The sequence below is a fragment of the Haliotis rubra genome, unplaced genomic scaffold, assembly GCF_003918875.1.
Source record: "Haliotis rubra isolate DU_JTF1 unplaced genomic scaffold, ASM391887v1 Scf1771, whole genome shotgun sequence".
Classification (NCBI taxonomy): Eukaryota; Metazoa; Mollusca; class Gastropoda; order Lepetellida; family Haliotidae; genus Haliotis; species Haliotis rubra.
The window spans coordinates 65,193-85,978 of NW_025765749.1; the positions used below are offsets into that span (position 1 = coordinate 65,193).

The window sequence follows — 20,786 nt, forward strand, 5'->3', positions numbered from 1 at the left end:
TTGTTAATCCTTCACTTTGACAAAGCTGGTCTCCATTTAAGTTTTAAGATTAATCAACAGCTTAATCTATCGTGCGTAAAACTGGTAATTATGTCACAGACCTCCTTGGTTAAGAAAAAACAAATGAACTCATAAATCGCTGTAAAAAGCTGCAAAAATGCTGATACGGTGTAAAGTTACTTTCACTCACTCACTCACTCACTCACTCAATGAACTCATGTATGTTGTGTTTAAGCAACAAAACATTTGTCATGATCAGAAGAATTCTTAAATGCTGTGGGGATCTGTGGATGAATCATTATCAAATATACTGGACAAAAATAGCTAGGGATACATGTAAATTTAGAAATTATGAATAATGATCTATTTATTCATTGACACACTCATAAATCTTAGACAGCCTCAACAAACTTGTCTTTAGTCCCACATTGATAATGTCAGAGGAATAGACTGTAAGAAACTCCTTCCCATAAGGACGTGGTATAAAAGCGTTGATCTGGTTGATTTATGGTAAGAAAGGTGCCTTTCGTCAAAGTCAACAAACATGAGTAGAGTCATGGCCATAAATGAGCCCGTTGTGGGCGACAAAAGCAACACATTGCACTAGCTTCTGCATCAGGTTGACAAAGAAACTCATTTGAGGAGAGAAAGCAGTGTTATTAAATAACACATCAAGATGCTATTAAATACAAACAATCAGACTGGTGAGAACTAATGAGATAAAAAAAAACACCTTAAAAGAACGTGTTGTGTGTCATGCTATTCATGTATTACCGTAGATTCTATTATAAACAATCTCCATAGTATTTTAGTCCTTAATCAGTCAGGCACCTTAATTCATATTGTAAATCATTCATGACCCCATGGTGTGGATCGATACCCATGATACCAATCACTAGATTATCTCGTCCAGACTAGATTCTATACATGCCTCTGTCATATAGCTATTATATTGACAAGATCTGTGTAATTACACAGATCATGGTCGTTGTTATTCATGCCTCGTATCAACGTCATCACTCAAACGTTTTGGGGTGTTTTCTGCACTCACCTCAAAAGCAAAGAACTTTCCTTATTGATGATTTGTTGGGTCTTCATCTTCCATTACATGCAGCATCGCTATCGATCGTAAGAGTGAGAGTGAAAATTATCTAATGATTAAAGAGTAGACCGAGTCATTTGATTCCTCGTGTAATTAGATTGCTTAACAGAATACAAACCAAGTTCCAGAGAATCTGGTGTTTTCGGATATATTGTTGATGTTTTTAGCTTGATAAAATTAAACGATATAATAATTACATTTTGAGTCTGACATGGATCCAGGGGGTGCGTGTATTTAAGATTTGTTGTGAAAACGTAAATGATTTATTGTTAGATTACTGCAATATCGTAAAGAAAATGCATGACTCCAAACGAAACTGCACAAAACTAACTGATTGATGAAATAGGAAAATCTCTGGAGAACACATATGAAACTGAACTGAAAACATATTACTTCTTTAGGGACTTTTGTAACTGATCAAATACATAAAAACATCATGTACATTTTAAATGGAATTTAATTTCTCAAAATTATAAATATGCCTAGTTTACGTAACAGAGAACCAGAGGGACTTTATAAGAACGAACTGCACAAACAATAGAATATAAATCAAATATATCACAACTGCAATTAGCACATAATGACAGAATCTAGACACAACCATCACACGAAATTATGTTCACCGACGTATACCCAAGTACACCTCCTGCCATTTCAAGATAACTATTGTATTTGCCATATCGCCACATCCAATTAAACAGAGTCTGGCACAAAATGTACACTCTGAAATGGTACAAAAATACCTTACACTATTTAAGTTTGGAAGGTCAGAGAGCTACGAATTGTTGGAACTGTGCTTTTGTCAGGAACACGTCACAGCGAAAACGTAAAACTTAGCATAAATCTTAGAAGAGCACAATGGGATTGCCCTTTATCTGAAACGTAGATAATGACAGTGATGTTGACTGTAGAAATATCTTCCCAAAGGGACGTGGTATAATGTTGAAACTTTTTTTTTAATTTAACGGTTGAGTTATTGTAAGAAAGATTTCCTTGGACACGCTACACTACGCTCAGTGGATTGAAGACCATGAAGTGTGGCAACACATGCGGTAATCCAAGCTAACCTCTGCACCGTGCTTATGAATAAACTCATTTAAAGAGAGAAACCAGTTTTACGAAATAACACTCTTATTCCAATCAAATAACTGAATGACATGAAGCGGGTATCCAACGCAGAGAAGCAGTTTGGTAAGAATTAACACGATCAAGCCAAACACCTTTAAGGGCATTGTTGTGTGAGAGGCTGTTCTGGCGTTGTCATATATTTTGTAATTTACATTCTTGGTGGTGTTTCTACTCCATAGTGTAGTTATTTGCCTCAATGAACGTTGTTTTTATAACACTGAAATGTTTGTCATGTAGATTTAAATTTAGTTTCACTCAGACACAGCAAGACAATTACAGATTATGGACAGGCCACTCTCTGGCCTGCATTTGCATCTTACGGATGTTCTTTGCTACAGTACATTTCCAATGTATGTGGCGGCATTCTTGCTATCTTGTTCATACTTAAACTATATCAACAACCATATGATGTGATTCCTGTACAGTGGCGTATTCAGCCAATGTATCAACTTCTGACTCTCATCCTTGAAGTATTCATCCAAGAGCAAGTAAAAACAGATTCTTCAAATTCAAAAGCTTTTCTCACAAGCCTGTTTTCCTGAAAGTGCGATGTTATCAAAGAGATCACACTCTGTCTAAACCAATTGCACTGTCCCCTATGAGTGATCAACCTCTGTTGCCTCAAGTCAATGTCAACAGTTTTCTTCTCCGTATAAAACAACATTCAGAAGATGCATCGTTTCGACAAAGATCAATATCGAGCAAAAAAAGTTTGATTTGATTTGGTTGTGACATCACAAAAGACGTTAGATCAAGACGTTTTTCAGTAACACATTTTAGCGATCGTGCAAAACACTACCCTGGATGTCGGAAAATCAAATGAGCATCTTTACAATCACATTAGTGCTCCATCAACAGGTATTCATTGTTTGTTCAATACATTATTGAATATTTTAGACTTGTCTGTGTTCTATTTTGCTGGTTCAAAGGGGAATCTTAAACCTTTTGTCACAGCAAATCATTAACCTTAACAAAATTGGGGCTCGTCCGGGATAGAATTCATTTGACATTTGAGACCTATTGTGAAGTTTATTTAACACGTCACAATTTAATTCTGGACTCACAAAAGTCCAGAAACTCTCTGCACTGTGGGCACTTTCTGACAAGGGATTTGACCAAATTAAACATGCAGTGGTTATGAATATATGCCAAGGATGAAAAAATGAAAAAAAATTCTTTCGAAAACTTTAAATTTAAACTCGCTCGCCCATGGGCAGGCCCATGGGCGAACAGTGGCCCATGGGCCGGCCCATGGGCGAGAATGTTTAATTTCGATCAGAATTCATGTTTTGGAGGTTGTAAATGAATGAGTGTATGTTTGTAAGCATCATGAAACAAATTTCAACTCATTTTGACTTAATTTGACTAACTTAGAGCGATATTAAAAAATCTCGCCCATGGGCGAAACACATTTTGGCCCATGGGCGAGAATATTTACTTTTACTCAAAATACATGTTTTCCCATGTTTTTGAGGTTGTAAATGAATGAGTGTATGTTTATAAGCATCATGACACAAATTTCAACTCATTTTAACTTAATTTGACTAACTTAAAGCGATATTAAAAAATCTCGCCCATGGGCGAAACACATTTTGGCCCATGGGCGAGAATATTGGCTTTTAATCAAATACATGATTTTCCATGTTTTGGAGGTTGTAAATGAATGAGTGTATGTTTATAAGTACCTTGAAACAAAATTCAACTCATATTGACTTAATTCGACTAACTTAGATGGATGTTAAAAATCTCGCCCATGGGCGGAACACATTTTGGCCCATGGGCGAGAATATTGACTTTTACTCAAAATACATGTTTTCCCATGTTTTTGAGGTTGTAAATGAATGAGTGTATGTTTGTAAGTACCATGAAACAAAATTCAACTCAATTTGACTTAATTCGACTAACATAGAGCGATATTACAAAATCTCGCCCATGGGCGAAAAGTAGGTTGGCCCATGGGCGAGAATATTGACTTTTACTCAGAATACATGTTTTTCCATGTTTTGAAGGTTGTAAATGAATGAGTGTATGTTTATAAGCATCATGACACAACTCATTTTGACTTAATTTGACTAACTTAGAGCGATATTAAAAAATCTCGCCCATGGGCGAAACACATTTTGGCCCATGGGCGAGAATATTGACTTTTACTCAAAATACATGATTTTCCATGTTTTGGAGGTTGTAAATGAATGAGTGTATGTTTATAAGTACCTTGAAACAAATTTCAACTCATTTTAACTTAATTTGACTAACTTAAAGCGATATTAAAAAATCTCGCCCATGGGCGAAACACATTTTGGCCCATGGGCGAGAATATTGGCTTTTAATCAAATACATGATTTTCCATGTTTTGGAGGTTGTAAATGAATGAGTGTATGTTTATAAGTACCTTGAAACAAAATTCAACTCATATTGACTTAATTCGACTAACTTAGATGGATGCTAAAAAATCTCGCCCATGGGCGGAACACATTTTGGCCCATGGGCGAGAATATTGACTTTTACTCAAAATACATGTTTTCCCATGTTTTTGAGGTTGTAAATGAATGAGTGTATGTTTGTAAGTACCATGAAACAAAATTCAACTCAATTTGACTTAATTCGACTAACATAGAGCGATATTACAAAATCTCGCCCATGGGCGAAAAGTAGGTTGGCCCATGGGCGAGAATATTGACTTTTACTCAGAATACATGTTTTTCCATGTTTTGAAGGTTGTAAATGAATGAGTGTATGTTTATAAGCATCATGACACAACTCATTTTGACTTAATTTGACTAACTTAGAGCGATATTAAAAAATCTCGCCCATGGGCGAAACACATTTTGGCCCATGGGCGAGAATATTGACTTTTACTCAAAATACATGATTTTCCATGTTTTGGAGGTTGTAAATGAATGAGTGTATGTTTATAAGTACCTTGAAACAAATTTCAACTCATTTTGACTCCATTTGACTAACTTAGAGCGATGTTAAAAAATCTCGCCCATGGGCGGAACACATTTTGGCCCATGGGCGAGAATATTTACTTTTACTCAAAATACATGATTTTCCATGTTTTGGAGGTTGTAAATGAATGAGTGTATGTTTATATGTATCATGAAACAAAATTCAACTCATATTGACTTAATTCGACTAACTTAGAACGATATTAAAAAATCTCGCCCATGGGCGAAAAATAGGTTGGCCCATGGTCGAGAATATTTACTTTTACTCAAAATACATGATTTTCCATGTTTTGGAGGTTGTAAACGAATGAGTGTATGTTTATAAGTATCATGAAACAAAATTCAACTCACATTGACTTAATTCGACTAACTTAGAACGATATTAAAAAATCTCGCCCATGGGCGAAACACATTTTGGCCCATGGGCGAGAATATTGACTTTTACTCAAAATACGTGATTTTCCATGTTTTGGAGGTTGTAAATGAATGAGTGTATGTTTATAAGTACCTTGAAACAAATTTCAACTCATTTTGACTCCATTTGACTAACTTAGAGCGATGTTAAAAAATCTCGGCCATGGGCGAAACACATTTTGGCCCATGGGCGAGAATATTTACTTTTACTAAAATACATGATTTTCCATGTTTTGGAGGTTGTAAATGAATGAGTGTATGTTTATAAGTACCATGAAACAAAATTCAACTCATATTGACTTAGTTCGACTAACTTAGAGCGATATTAAAAAATCTCGCCCATGGGCGAAAAAGAGGTTGGCCCATGGGCGAGAATGTATAATTTCGATCAGAAGTCATGTTTGGGAGGTTGTAAATGAATGAGTGTATGTTTATAAGCATCATGACACAAATTTCAACTCATTTTGACTTAATTTGACTAACTTAGAGAGACATTAAAAAATCTGGATTTTTTACGGTAACATAGATTAGCTAATAGCGAATTGCTGGGAGACCCACTTTCACACGATCACTCAACCATACCCATTGCCGGTTGAGCCAAACCATTTTCAACTCTTGTTCTCTTAAAAGTGGCTTTCCCGGACTATAGCTATCAGCACACCCCAATCCGACCATCTGTCATTAATTACCTGTCATGAGCTATCAGTTGTATTGAAAGCTCTCGCCTATTGTTTCATTACTTAATTGTTTCACGGATTGGTATGTAGTCACTCCAAATTCACCCATATGTGTGTGACTGTCCTCTCCGACGTCCGCGCCCACCTCTCAACCTAGCAATGTCGATCCACTTTCTGCTCACTATCAAGCCATCTACAACTTCACCTCTCTCTCCAACCACCTGTCTTCTCAGAGATCCGCGCGCCTCTATATTCCTTCATTTTTTCACATCAACTCTACCTCCCAACAACTACTGTCTCCTCCGAGGTCCGCGCGCCTACAGCCACCACCGACCCCCGCCGCCTCTCAAGTACCATCCATAACAAACTCCACGGTCAAGGCCGCCCATAGCCCCTCAATTACTACACTCGCTCAGCCTGCCTTGCCCCCTCAATGCTCCCATACCACCCCTTCACCCCACCCACCCTAGAAGGACTTACAAGGTCCTTTCATACGTTGGCGACTGTGCACAAATTTAGCCATCACTTAAAACACAAGTATCCTACTATTATAAACCTGGTGTATCTAAATTTACTTCAAATGTTTTAGACATACGTACCCTCTCAAGAAGACAAAACTGTGAAACCCGTAACGGTCCGGGTCAGAATTGGCCTTCAGTAACCCATGCTTATCGTAAAAGGTGACTACCGGGATCGGGTGGTCAGGCTCGCTGGCTTGATTGACACATGTCATCGGTTCCCGATTGCGCCGAACCCGTGAAGATCCGGGTTAGAATTGATCTTCAGTAACCCATGCTTATCGTAAGAGGCGACTAACGGGATCGGGTGGTCAGGCTCGCTGGCTTGGTTGACACATGTCATCGGTTCCCAATTGCGCTGATCGATGTTCATGCTGTTGATCACTGGATTGTCTTGTCCAGGCTCGATTATTTACAGATCGCTGCCATATAGTTGGAATATTGCTGAGTGTGGCGTAAAACTAAACTGACTCATCCAACTGCTTAGATCGATGCTCAATTTGTTGATCACTGGATCGTCTGGTATAGACTCGATTATTTACAGACCGTCGCCATATAGCTGGAATATTGCTGAGTGCAGCCTAAAACTAAACTTACTCGCTCACTCACTCCAAACTGTGAAAATTAGGAACACCTCTAGCTACCAACAATGTCAACAAGAACATAATGGAGTCCCTGCATCAATACATCTTCAAGACTAAACGAATCGATAAATTATTCTAGACCAATATCTGTACGCAAATAATTAAATGTAACTGCAAGTTCAAGGTTCCTAAGCACGTACGTACAATGCACATTTACCCTACCTCATGTAATAATGTCCATCTCTGATTGATTCACGTGACCTTGAACAAATGGTGGACGGAAAAAAGTCATAGGAAAAAAAGTCATGAAAAAAAAGACATAGAAAAATAACTATTATAAAACATCATGTCCTCCAGTTATTTACTTTGTTTATACTATTTCACTTTAAAGTTAATTATTCCTTTAGTGTGACGCTTTAAGCAATTGGATCTTATCAAAACAGGAGAGATGAACAGATTGTGGGATTAAAAGTCACAAGTCACCTGATTGTTTATTTAACTAGCTTTGAGCTTGACGATATCACAGCGATTAATGAACTCATGGGATTATCAGTTAATGCTCTTACTCAAATGGCTCCCTTCTAGCAGCTAATATAAGACTCGCTGGCCGTCAGACTGTGATCCAAACTCTTCATGGCATTGGCTGGAACATTCGGTTAAATATAATAAAAACTGACTGATGTAGTGCTGTTGCAGATCAAAGTCTTATGATGACAGTGCATTTTCTGATGTCATGTATTTTACTTGAATGATTACATTAATTTTATAAGTTAGGTTCAAATGTGGTAGTGCTGTTGATGATAATATTGTTATGACTTGTTAAAAAAAATACATCATCAATACTGACCTTTTTTGAGTTTATGACTTTTTTCCTATGACTTTTTTTCCTACCCAAATCTATTACTTTTTTCCCTATGACTTTTTTTTCTACAACCGAACAAATTACAATGTATGCCGGGTGCACGGTTGTGCACTGCTTGGGTGGTGTTGTACAAATCATTAGGCAGAATAAATCATTTATATCCCGCCCCATTGAAAAAAACGGTATCTTCCAATAAGACAGACAAAATAGTTTATTTATGTGTCACGTGAATGTACATAAGATAGACCTCCCAAAAGACAGACCGCTTAAAACAGCACGTTTTATGGTTGGTTGTATAAGGCTTAATGAAGCTGTACCCTTGAAAATGTGTATCCACGGCAGTCAGTAAACCGTGAAGCAGTGGTTCAAATCGACTGGTCAATACCTTGTTAGTGAAATATATGACTGAATTTCAAGCTATATTTACATGTAAAGAGAGATTTAAGATATTTTTGCCTAAGGTTATGTATAAATATGGTTTTATAAAAATCTTTCTATGATGTATATTTTGACCCTCTAGATAACAGTGTTTCATAAGCCTGTTAAGGCTGGATGTATAAAACATTATGCGTTTATGTTATATGTATTATATATCTTGTTTACATACATGGGGCACTTTGATAAACTATGTCTAGCTGTCTGTCTGTCTTTAAACATTCGTTAAGATAAATTCTGTTTACTATTGTGATGCGGTGTATTCGAGGATTTTTGCGTCCCGTTTTATCCACCTAGCCGAAGGTGTCAGTGACAGTTTGCTACTACTTATGATAGGAATTAATTTGACGTTTTTGTTTATCCAGTTCTTGTGTATTCTGTTATATTTTATATGTACCGGTGAGGTATTAATAAAAGCAATGTTTTGCTTGTTTACCAAACCAGATTCTCTGATAATATAAATATGTTTAAACCATATGTTCAAAACTGAAATACAATATGAACATGCACACAATAGCAAAATTGAAAAGCACATCTTGCCAAACAAGGTTTTCAAGAGCATATACGCATAAATGTGCACGTCTTGAGAAAGGTCAAAGTTCCTATTCCTGTCTCAGTAAACAGGGTTGTTCAATCACACATATATACACACCAATTTTGCATGACAAATAAGTTGATGCACAAAGAGAATTTAACACCATTTCGACACCTTATAATACAATCAATTCGAGATTTCCTTAGAATGTACGATATTTGGCTGCGCGATAAGCGCAGTCAGTCTTTTTTAAAAAAACACCCACACGAGCACCTGTACATCTCACACCTAGCCCAGAGTGATCAATGGATTGTATATATTTGGAAAGCAAAATACACTTGAAAGTCGTGGCTGTATAACTCCAATACACAAGACCAACGGATGGGACACAACGACTTTTTCGACGCAAATTGCCGCAGGCGCTTTGCGGAAATTACGTAACTGAACGCGGAGATACACTAAACGTCATCGTTCCGCTCCGTGACCTCGTCTTTGCGAGCCACACTGAAATACTTAACTAAGGTGAAACTCAGAATGATGAAATTGGAAATGAGGAAGAAACCAGCTAAATCAACATGTGGATGACAACACAATAACTTGAAAATCTCTCTTGAATTCTTATGACAATGCAATATCTGTTGAGACCATGATAATTTGAACAACGGAGAAAGTTATACGGATATACAACTTCTTTATTATATTGTAAGCGGCGTTTCGGCGCTGTACCCCCAACAGGCAGCAGGGGTTACCCGGGATACGAGGACACACATGAATGAGCGTGCAGGGCAGGTTGTTCCGTTTGTAATATGGTCCAGGATATTTTGGCTGCCCATAAAATTGACGCTGTGACTTCATTCATTCATTTATGTCAATATACATATTATCATCATCATCAATCTCATCAACGGTATTATGAAATACAACCATTAGGCAATATTAGCACTACCACCATGATACAAACATACATTATTATAAAATATCACATTATACACAATATCACAAGCATACATCATTATTCATAGTCCCACAAGGTGAGACACACCGTAAGCAAGTGGAGTCTCGACATCATCTTGCAGCAGTCTACCCTAGCCGTTCTTCAAGCTGGCGATATTTGTTTTTCTTAGGTCTCACACAACCACGACCCTGCAACTACATCAATGTTATTTCTGTGTAGTTCTGTTATGACCTTATCAGATTGAGATGTCAACGAGATAAGTGATGTGTTCAGTTTAAACATAACACCAATCATTAATTTAATGACTCACTCGTGTTAGTGTCAGTTCAGGTGAACTCTGTTCAAGGGCTCAGCGCAGTGGTAAGGTGAACCGTAATCCCATAAACCAGTGAGGCATGAAGTCCCACATAGCCTAATGAGCGGTATCTGCCTAACTGGATCATTTTAGGCCTAAAAGTGTATCACCTGTTGTTTCAAGAGATTAGCATGGTTCAGTGACCTGAAACCTTTAAAATATCTGCTGGCAAACTGGGGACACCCTGCTTCGGCGTAGCTGCTAAAACCGTTATCAAGCAACTGATGTCTACTGGGTAGACCCGTAAAAGTTAGACCAGAGACCATATAATAGATCTATTGTATGGTCTCTGGTTAGACCTACTGGGTCGAGGTAAAAATCCTTGGATGTTTGATGTTGTGACGACGGTGTTGTTTTTAAGGGAATAGGACACTAGCTTTCTACCAAATGTAAAATGTGTTAACTCAGCTCACCCTACATTTCGTGGTGAAAGATACCTTTGTGTAAATGGTTATAAGTTCATAGTGAAAAAGAGGAAAAGGGGAGAATGGATCTCGTGAAAATGCATGCAGAAAGACTGCATACAGATCAACACTCTCAACTGTCTTAACGACATAGTTTCTAAAATACCGAGAGACCACATCCACGGACCTGTGCATAACGAGGTCAAGGTAAATCTTTTCGGCTGTTGCAAAAATATTGACAATTTTTAAAAAGGTAAAATCAAACTCAGTCTTGAATATATTGTGTATTCCTCATTGCCTAATGTAAAGACTACATATTAATACTACGGATAGTTCAATGTATAGTTTAAACATGTTTTCTTCAAGTAATCATGACGGGATTGGCAAACAAACATAAACATGCATGTCAATGCCGCTCCATAACAATAAGGGGGCGGTGGGGTAGCCTAGTGGTTACAGCGTTCGCTTGTCACGCGGTTCGATTCCCCACATGGGTACAATGTGTTAAGCCCATTTCTGGTGTCCCCCGCCGTGATATTGCTGGAATATTGCTAAAAGCGGCGTAAAACCAAACTCACTCACTCACCATAACAATAATACAATTACATAGATAGTGATGTACACTGTCTGCAAAACATAATGTGCAAATCATAATGGCAATCCACAAGGGCAATATTAAAAATATTGCATGCAACTTACTCTCTGGTGTCCTCCGATCAGTTAGACGTCCCAGACACGTCAAATCAACATAAGTTATGGTTGGTTGCACGCAGGTACACTGCACTGTTACCTTTAACAAAGTTATGTGCTTAAGAATATATTAAGCCATATAATTAATAGGGCTGTAATGATGCATCAAACTATCGATGAATTGCAATTATTCCGAAAGCAATTAATCGATGGTAGAAATGAAAATTATCGATCCATCAATAGAATGTGTGACTATCGATAGCTTAGTGATGGTTATTTATTCTTATTAAATATTTGTGTTGTTTTGATTTTTTATTGTTAATGTGCAAACCTGCAGCTTCATTGAGTTTATGTTTTAACTGTTTACTCCATCTTGGTTTCAAGTTTCTTGTCAGTTATTCATAGGGGAGCAGAGGAAGCCCAACAGCCATTCGTATCCACCATTGTACCGCTGGGAGTAACTCAATTAGTTACATGGGAAATCTATAATCCTGTTTTGATCAAAGTGAACATTATGAACACAAACTGTGAGAAGCCGAGAAGTCAATTAATATTAGTATTCTGATCAAAGTATTTCTGCACAAAAGTAACAAACTCATAATTAGTGTTAAAATATACCACTAACCACTAATATGAAAACATCTCGTTAGTCTATGGGACGGGTCTATTACGCCACTGGGTAAAACTAGGTTTGTAATCACAGTCACGCCTGATTGATCCAAAGTTGTCTGATAATTGGCGTGTCTGACAAATGGGATGTCTAACTTATGAGAGCAAAAGCATACATGGAATTTGAGACCCCTTCTTCATCTCGGTTAAATGTGTGTTTAGCAATAATAAATCCTAAATAAAAAACCCCAACTTGCTTATATATACAGGATGTACAGGAGGACTGCAACAGTCACAATGGATTGACATGAGAGTGACGATGAGAGCTATCGGGATAGGTTTGTATGTTGAGATACAATATCTTCTTATAAGTTTTCATTACTATCAATGCATCCCACTAATATATGATAACATTCATGATAACAGCACTCCGTGTCCAGCTCGTTAAACGACACAATAAAAAATACAATTAATATAATAGACTCACTCCCTTAAACCTCGGGCGAAGAATAGCCGTGACGGGCAGACGGGAATTACAAAATAATTGATCACAAAATATTAAAACGAAACGTGCGAACCTGGGTAGGTACACCTCGCAAGTGTGGGGTTGCCCACGATAGAAGTTATTCAACAATGAATACTATGACGACATACCGAGTGTCACGTAGAATAAAACACAGTTTTGATGCTTTTGTTTCCTTTGTGAGGAGGTTTGACAAGGCCCTTCGCTCCCGAGTGGTGACGTGTGACGTCCTGGGCAGGAAGTGACAGTGTATTGACTTCTCTCCTTAATTACCCAGTTGGGGCTCCCTAATTGACCTTTATTTGTTCTGAAGCAGCATGGACTATTTATTTTATTTGGAAGTGGTTATTGGCAAATGTCAATAGGATTGACAAGACATATTTCAATGCAGTTACATTTTAAGCTCTCACAATACTGTTTATGTTCCAAGAATTACAAATTAACAGTAATATTTCATATTCAACAATTTCTTAATTTTGACTGTTCTGACGTGTATGTTTTGATATTATCTGTTCGTACACGCATACCATTGACGAGCCACATTTCATGGCATTACTTCTAATGTTTTAAGTGCCTAGTGACTACATATGATGAGGTAGGTGAGAGCTAAAGTAATAATTAATATGTTTATAATAAGGGATAAACCACCATACCCAAAAACATGGAAAACATATATTTTGGAGTAAAAGTAATTATTCTCGCCCATGGGCCAACCCCTATTTTTCGCCCATGGGCGAGATTTTTAATATCGTTCTAAGTTAGTCGAATTAAGTCAATATGAGTTGAATTTTGTTTCATGATACTTATAAACATACACTCATTCATTTACAACCTCCAAAACATGGAAAACACATATTTTGAATAAAAGTAAATATTCTCGCCCATGGGCCAACCTATTTTTCGCCCATGGGCGAGATTTTTAATATCGTTCTAAGTTAGTCGAATTAAGTCAATATGAGTTGAATTTTGTTTCATGATACTTATAAACATACACTCATTCATTTACAACCTCCAAAACATGGAAAAAACACATATTTTGAATAAAAGTAAATATTCTCGCCCATGGGCCAATCCTATTTTTCGCCCATGGGCGAGATTTTTAATATCGTTCTAAGTTAGTCGAATTAAGTCAATATGAGTTGAATTTTGTTTCATGATACTTATAAACATACACTCATTCATTTACAACCTCCAAAACATGGAAAAACACATATTTTGAGTAAAAGTCAATATTCTCGCCCATGGGCCAAAATGTTTTTCGCCCATGGGCGAGATTTTTTAATATCGCTCTAAATTAGTCGAATTAAGTCGAAATGAGTTGAAATTTGTGTCATGATGCTTACAAACATACACTCATTCATTTACAACCTCCAAAACATGGAAAAACACATATTTTGAGTAAAAGTAAATATTCTCGCCCATGGGCCAACCTATTTTTCGCCCATGGGCGAGATTTTAATATCGTTCTAAGTTAGTCGAATTAAGTCAATATGAGTTGAATTTTGTTTCATGATACTTATAAACATACACTCATTCATTTACAACCTCCAAAACATGGAAAAAACACATATTTTGAGTAAAAGTCATTATTCTCGCCCATGGGCCAACCTATTTTTCGCCCATGGGCGAGATTTTTAATATCGCTCTAAGTTAGTCGAATTAAGTCAATATGAGTTGAATTTTGTTTTCATGGTACTTATAAACATACACTCATTCATTTACAACCTCCAAAACATGGAAAACACATATTTTTAGTAAAAGTAAATATTCGCCCATGGGCCAACCTATTTTTCGCCCATGGGCGAGATTTTTAATATCGTTCTAAGTTAGTCGAATTAAGTCAATATGAGTTGAATTTTGTTTCATGATACTTATAAACATACACTCATTCATTTACAACCTCCAAAACATGGAAAAACACATATTTTGAATAAAAGTCATTATTCTCGCCCATGGGCCAAAATGTTTTTCGCCCATGGGCGAGATTTTTTAATATCGTTCTAAGTTAGTCGAATTAAGTTAATGTGAGTTGAATTTTGTTTCATGATACTTATAAACATACACTCATTCATTTACAACTTCCAAAACATGGAAAACACATATTTTAGTAAAGTCAATATTCTCGCCCATGGGCCAAAATGTTTTTCGCCCATGGGCGAGATTTTTTAATATCGCTCTAAATTAGTCCAATTAAGTCAAAATGAGTTGGAATTTGTTTCATGATGCTTACAAACATACACTCATTCATTTACAACCTCCAAAACATGGAAAAACACATATTTTGAGTAAAAGTAAATATTCTCGCCCATGGGCCAACCTGTTTTTCGCCCATGGGCGAGATTTTTTAATATCGCTCTATGTTAGTCGAATTAAGTCAATATGAGTTGAATTTTGTTTCATGATACTTATAAACATACACTCATTCATTTACAACTTCCAAAACATGGAAAAACACATATTTTTAGTAAAAGTCAATATTCTCGCCCATGGGCCAAAATGTTTTTCGCCCATGGGCGAGATTTTTTAATATCGCTCTAAATTAGTCGAATTAAGTCAAAATGAGTTGGAATTTGTTTCATGATGCTAACAAACATACACTCATTCATTTACAACTTCCAAAACATGGAAAAACACATATTTTTAGTAAAAGTCAATATTCTCGCCCATGGGCTAAACTGTTTTTCGCCCCATGGGCGAGATTCCCCTAATATCGCTCTAAATTAGTCGAATTAAGTCAAAATGAGTTGAATTTTGTTTCATGATACTTATAAACATACATTCATTCATTTGCAACCTCCAAAACATGAATTCTGATCGAAATTAAACATTCTCGCCCATGGGCCACTGTTCGCCCATGGGCCTGCCCATGGGCGAGCGAGTTTAAATTTAAAGTTTTCGAAAGAATTTTTTTTCATTTTTTCATCCTTGGCATATATTCATAACAACTGCATGTTTAATTAGGTCAAATCCCTTGTCAGAAAGTGCCCACAGTGCGGAGAGTTTCTGGACTTTTGTGAGTCCAGAATTAAATTGTGACGTGTTATTTCAAAATTCGGCAATTTTGCAACAAGGTAATTGTGAAACCCGCAAAATGGTGTTTAAACTTGGGAAGTTTCTTAAGTCCCCTGACCCTGAGACAGTCGGTGCCTTGCGCAAATCAGATTTATTGCAAATTTCTTCACATTTCAAACTTGAGGCCAAACCTGCTATGAGGAAGTTTCAGGTATTTAGCATTGAAAGGCATTTTTTAAACATCATCAAATAAGTACTCCGTACAGAATGCCTTAAACTTCATAAATCAACATGTGAAAATATATTGTGAGTTGGAAAACTTTTAATTGAACTCAATAGGAATCAGGGAGAGTGGGGATTGGAACACATGATCATAGGGTACATCTAATCGATGCCAAGCTGAACAGCAAATAAGGGCCACCGCAAACGATTTGGACTGTAGAGGGACCTTTGACAAGAATATGCTTATATTTCACACTGGTAGAAAAATCTGTTGAGCTAAAACAAATTAAAATTATGAAGATACTGATTATATTAGATACCATGAAGATTGATTTGCTTTGCCATAAAAACAGTTTATCGTGGCTGTCTCACAAAATAGAGTGTGATTTGCGCAGGGTTTTAGGATCAAATCAGTATTTTAAAATTCTATTTGAATAAATACATATTTGCACAAAACTAACTGACTAAAAAAATGAATGCATCTCACAATCACGTCATTGTGAATCGCACACTGCTTAAAGGTTTCTTGCAGGGATTTATGTTGTAGATATGCTTCGTTTTTTCAAAATATGACTTAAGACGACCTGTTAATGCCCGTCGATTCGAAAAAACAATACCTTGCGAATTTCACTGTGAACAGCAGAGAAATCGGAACCTGGTTAATAACAGTATGATACACATCATTTTGTCAAACTTATTCACACACTACTTGTGGTCGTCCATTTGACAACGGTCAAGTTCTACTTTGGTTCATTTTTAGATAGGCTTAATGGTTAAAGCGTTGGCTCGTCAGGCCAAAGACCCGGCTTCGAATCCCCACATGGGTACAATGTGTGAAGCCCATTTCTGGTGTCCCCCGCCGTGATGTTGCTGGAATATTGCTAAAAGCGGCGTAAAACCATACTCAGTCAGTCATTATTAGATAGGGTATATGTCAGAATCATGTAGTGACATGAAGAAGATCAGGCGTCGTGAGGGGTTGTTCTTTGACGCCGCCTTTTGCAAAGTATAAACTGTATATCATATTTGTAGCAGGTAAACAAGTAGATGACATCATGAAGAACGATCCAGCAGCTATAATTATACATCAACTGGGCAACACATTCTTATGACGCTACCCGGGAAGATCCTAGTTGGGACTGGTCTTCAATAACCCATGCTTGTCGTAAAAGGCGACGAACGGGATCGGGTGGTCATTCTCGCTGACTTGGTTGACACATCTCATCGTATCCCACTTGCGAAGAACGATGCTCATGTATTGTCTGGTCCTGGCTCGATTATTTTCAGGCTGCCGACATATAGCTGGAACATTGCTGAGAGGGGCAATCAGTCTTATCATGCTATACCTATCGAATTCGTTGTCTTATCCTGCTCCATGTGTTAAACATGCCATTACAACAGATGTATCTTACATGAACGTGCAGAAGGTAACACACATTACCGTTGCTCGTTTTAGAGATTATGTCATTCTTTTTAGTGAGTGAGTCATGTATTTAGCCACTAATGGAGGAGACACGAGAGATGAGCCGAAGAAAATTTGCCAGTAAATTGACATGGTCGCATGGCAAAAAACATTCTCATCATTAACCAACTGAAAATAAAGCCTGGCACTGAGCCATTCTCTATTGGATGCCAAATTCGAATTACACCATTTTTTCATTCTAGTTTTAAGTAAGCCTACATAACAAACGCCAAAGCTGTTCGTTCCACATTTTGTGAAATTGGAAGCCTGCCTGGGTTTACCTATAATTGAGAATGTAGCCTATGGTACTTCCAAAATCGAAATGCAAAATACATTTAAACCATTTTTGTGGCTTTACGTTATAAAACACATGTTTGAATGTCAAAAGAGGTCGTTTATTGGCATCAAACAAATCTGAGCATCTGTTTGTGTATCACTGTCAACTAGTATGATACCAGACGTTCACAAAAGGTCAAACGAATCCTACCCAGCCACCACAAACACGTGCAAAGGCAAGCCAACTGTCGATCTAAAAACATCTCTTTACAAGACAACATACCTACCGTATATTGGACTAGTAGAAGCAAATACTTTATTTAAACAGGAAACAACCTTAAAAAGAAAACTAAAAAAACAGTTATCTTGACAAGACGTGTGATGCAATGGTTGCATCGTAATCATCTGTTTACTGTACTCAGCAAAGGTTGACTGTGTTGAATTCTCCATTATAAGGGATGAATATTTCAATGTGAAAACAATAAAGGATATTTTTACAAATGTTTATTTTCACTTAATTATTCATTTTTGTAAAGAAATTGATTTAATTGGTGAATTTTGATTAATATGTTTGATTGTTGGTGGATGTACCCTCGAAGGGGGTTAAAGTATTGTAAAATTATTGTCCTCCTGAGAGGGTACGTCAGTCCCGAAACATTTAAAGTAAATTTGAACTTACCACATTTTCAATTTAGAATTTCTGTTATTTTAAATTTAGGTTAAATTTCCTATAATCGCCAGTGGCTGAATGGATGGTGTAAATCCAACTAGGTGTCCATGTAGGTAGCAAAGGCACTGTAAGTCCCCATGGCTCCTAGTATGGTGATCTACCTTCAGATGTTGGCGATCTCTAGCCCGTTTTTATATATTGTGTTGTTCATAAAATGTGTTTAATTTCACAGTTAAAAACTAGTTTTACTTCTCTATCTATAATAATGTAGTGATTTTACTGTCCTTCGTTGACAGGTTTTTTCATGATTTGATTGCATTTATTGTGAATTTGTAATTTGTTAAGGTCACGATATGGCTGAAATATTGCCGATGTGACTATACATTTTAACTCACTCACTCAGCAAAGGCAAGTCGATAGTATATCTGAAAAAGATCCCTTTGCAGCACAACTTATCTACCGTATATTTAGTGAGTGGGTGAGTGAGTATGGTTTTACGCCGCTTTTAGCAAGATTCCAGCAATATCACGGCGGGGGACACCAGAAATGGGCTTCACACATTGTACCCATTTGGGGAATCGAACCCGGGTGTTCGGCGTGACAAGTGTACGCTTTAACCTCCAGGCTACCCCATCGCCCGAACCGTATTTTGAACTAGTAAAAGCAAATATTCAAGCCGGAAACAATGTTCATCTTTCCGAAGAAAGGTCCAAAAAGCAGTTATCTACACGAGAAGACGTAAGATAAATTGATTGCATCGTAATGGTCTGTTTACTGTACTCAGCCTGTCGCCATTAAAACCGAAAATACGCCGAGGGGAACCAACACCATAAACAACTGAGAGAAAACGCGTTCTTGCTCAAGCAAATGAGCAATTTATTACATTGTACTGTCTAGTGAAACGATTTGATGTGTGAAAGCGATTTTATCATGTGGGTGATTACTCCTACTGAAGAATAGGAGTGTCTACAAATGTCAATAAAACCGGTATTAAAGTCACCGTGTTGCCACGAGACCGTTAATAAGATCATTAGAACAATAGGGCAGTTTATAACTACCATAGATGCTTGAATAATGGACAACGGTTATGCAAGCCATCTGAAACCGTATTCTCAAAACAAACAACAATCCAAAACGCACTTACAGATTCCATTAACTGAACTCATTTAGGATTAACTCGTAAGTAAGAGCCGGATACATCCCAGAGAAACCTGAATGTACTGACCTAGGCACTGTACCAGGAATGGCAGAGGGTCTGCGACTCAGACGTCTAATTTCCATAATGAGGACACCCTGCTGAGAGGGGTGATTGCTCCAGATACTGAGTAAGATTCACGGGTGATTCCAGGTTTGACAATCATCATTCTTCACTCCATCATCTGACAGTCCAGATATGGGGCTGAATACGTTCTCAGAGTTCTACCGATAACACAATATATACATACTATTCACACTTTACTCAGGATCAAATCATTGGTTCAACAGAAAAACTATGAGGTCAAATTTGGTTTAAATATCTAAGCCTATTGTAAGCATGGATCCAAGTTTTCATTTTGTCACTGCATCTTGTGGATCCCATACCTGCTATTGACAGGTGTTGTGTACTTGTCAGTGACCCGTGCCATGATTTGCAAAATGGTTGATTGGTGCAATGAAAACCATTTTTATGGTTACATATGTATCAAGTGCATACGGTTAACTTAGAGTGGCTGTTTGCCTGAGGGGTTACCATATCATTATATATCTAATTTTAAATGCAATTTTGAAAAGACTCTCTGGTTTGATTTACAGTCCTACGTTCGATTTTTTCTTTCCTTTGGAACCCTTAAATTGAGGCGAAATGGGAATAAAGCCCGTATTTCAATCACGTCCTCCTTATTTAATCAGCAATCAAATTCGGAAGTAGCCCGTGTTGAAAATACTTAGTTATTACGGTGGAGAGTTCTCTAGTTGCATTGCTCGTCTAACTACATCTGACCACGATGCGAAACATCTGTGGAATGTTTCACACATGCATTGTATGGTTTGGTAACTTTCATCGCCTGTAAGGGTTCTTATACCACATATTATCAGTTGTCATATTCGCCACCACGATCTTTTGAATTATTATTATATTTGATATGCCTAAATTTACTTTACTGCATTTCTTGTAATTGTGATGACATATTTCCTGTGTCCAAACTCTTTGGAAAGTTTATGATAACAACTTTATTGTTTGTCCACTTTAATTACAAATGTAACAGTGTCTAGTCATTCTTTAGAATTGACGTTGTGCATCTACATTTCGCTAACAGGATTACAGTATTGCTGACTGGGGCTTATACCACACACAAGTAATAGAAGAACATATGATAAAGGTACTGGCACTGGTTGAGAATGAGTATGGTATCTGTGAATATGCG

General features: G+C 37.2%; 1 long non-coding RNA gene across 1 annotated transcript; it reads right to left on the bottom strand.

Annotated features, from left to right (window-relative positions):
* Positions 1–302: 302 nt before the first annotated feature.
* Positions 303–19,365, bottom strand: LOC124273159. The gene is made up of 3 exons (XR_006897565.1): positions 19,355–19,365; positions 16,434–16,436; positions 303–382 (listed from the first exon to the last, which is right to left on the bottom strand). It is a non-coding gene; the product is annotated as an uncharacterized LOC124273159 (long non-coding RNA).
* Positions 19,366–20,786: the final 1,421 nt, after the last annotated feature.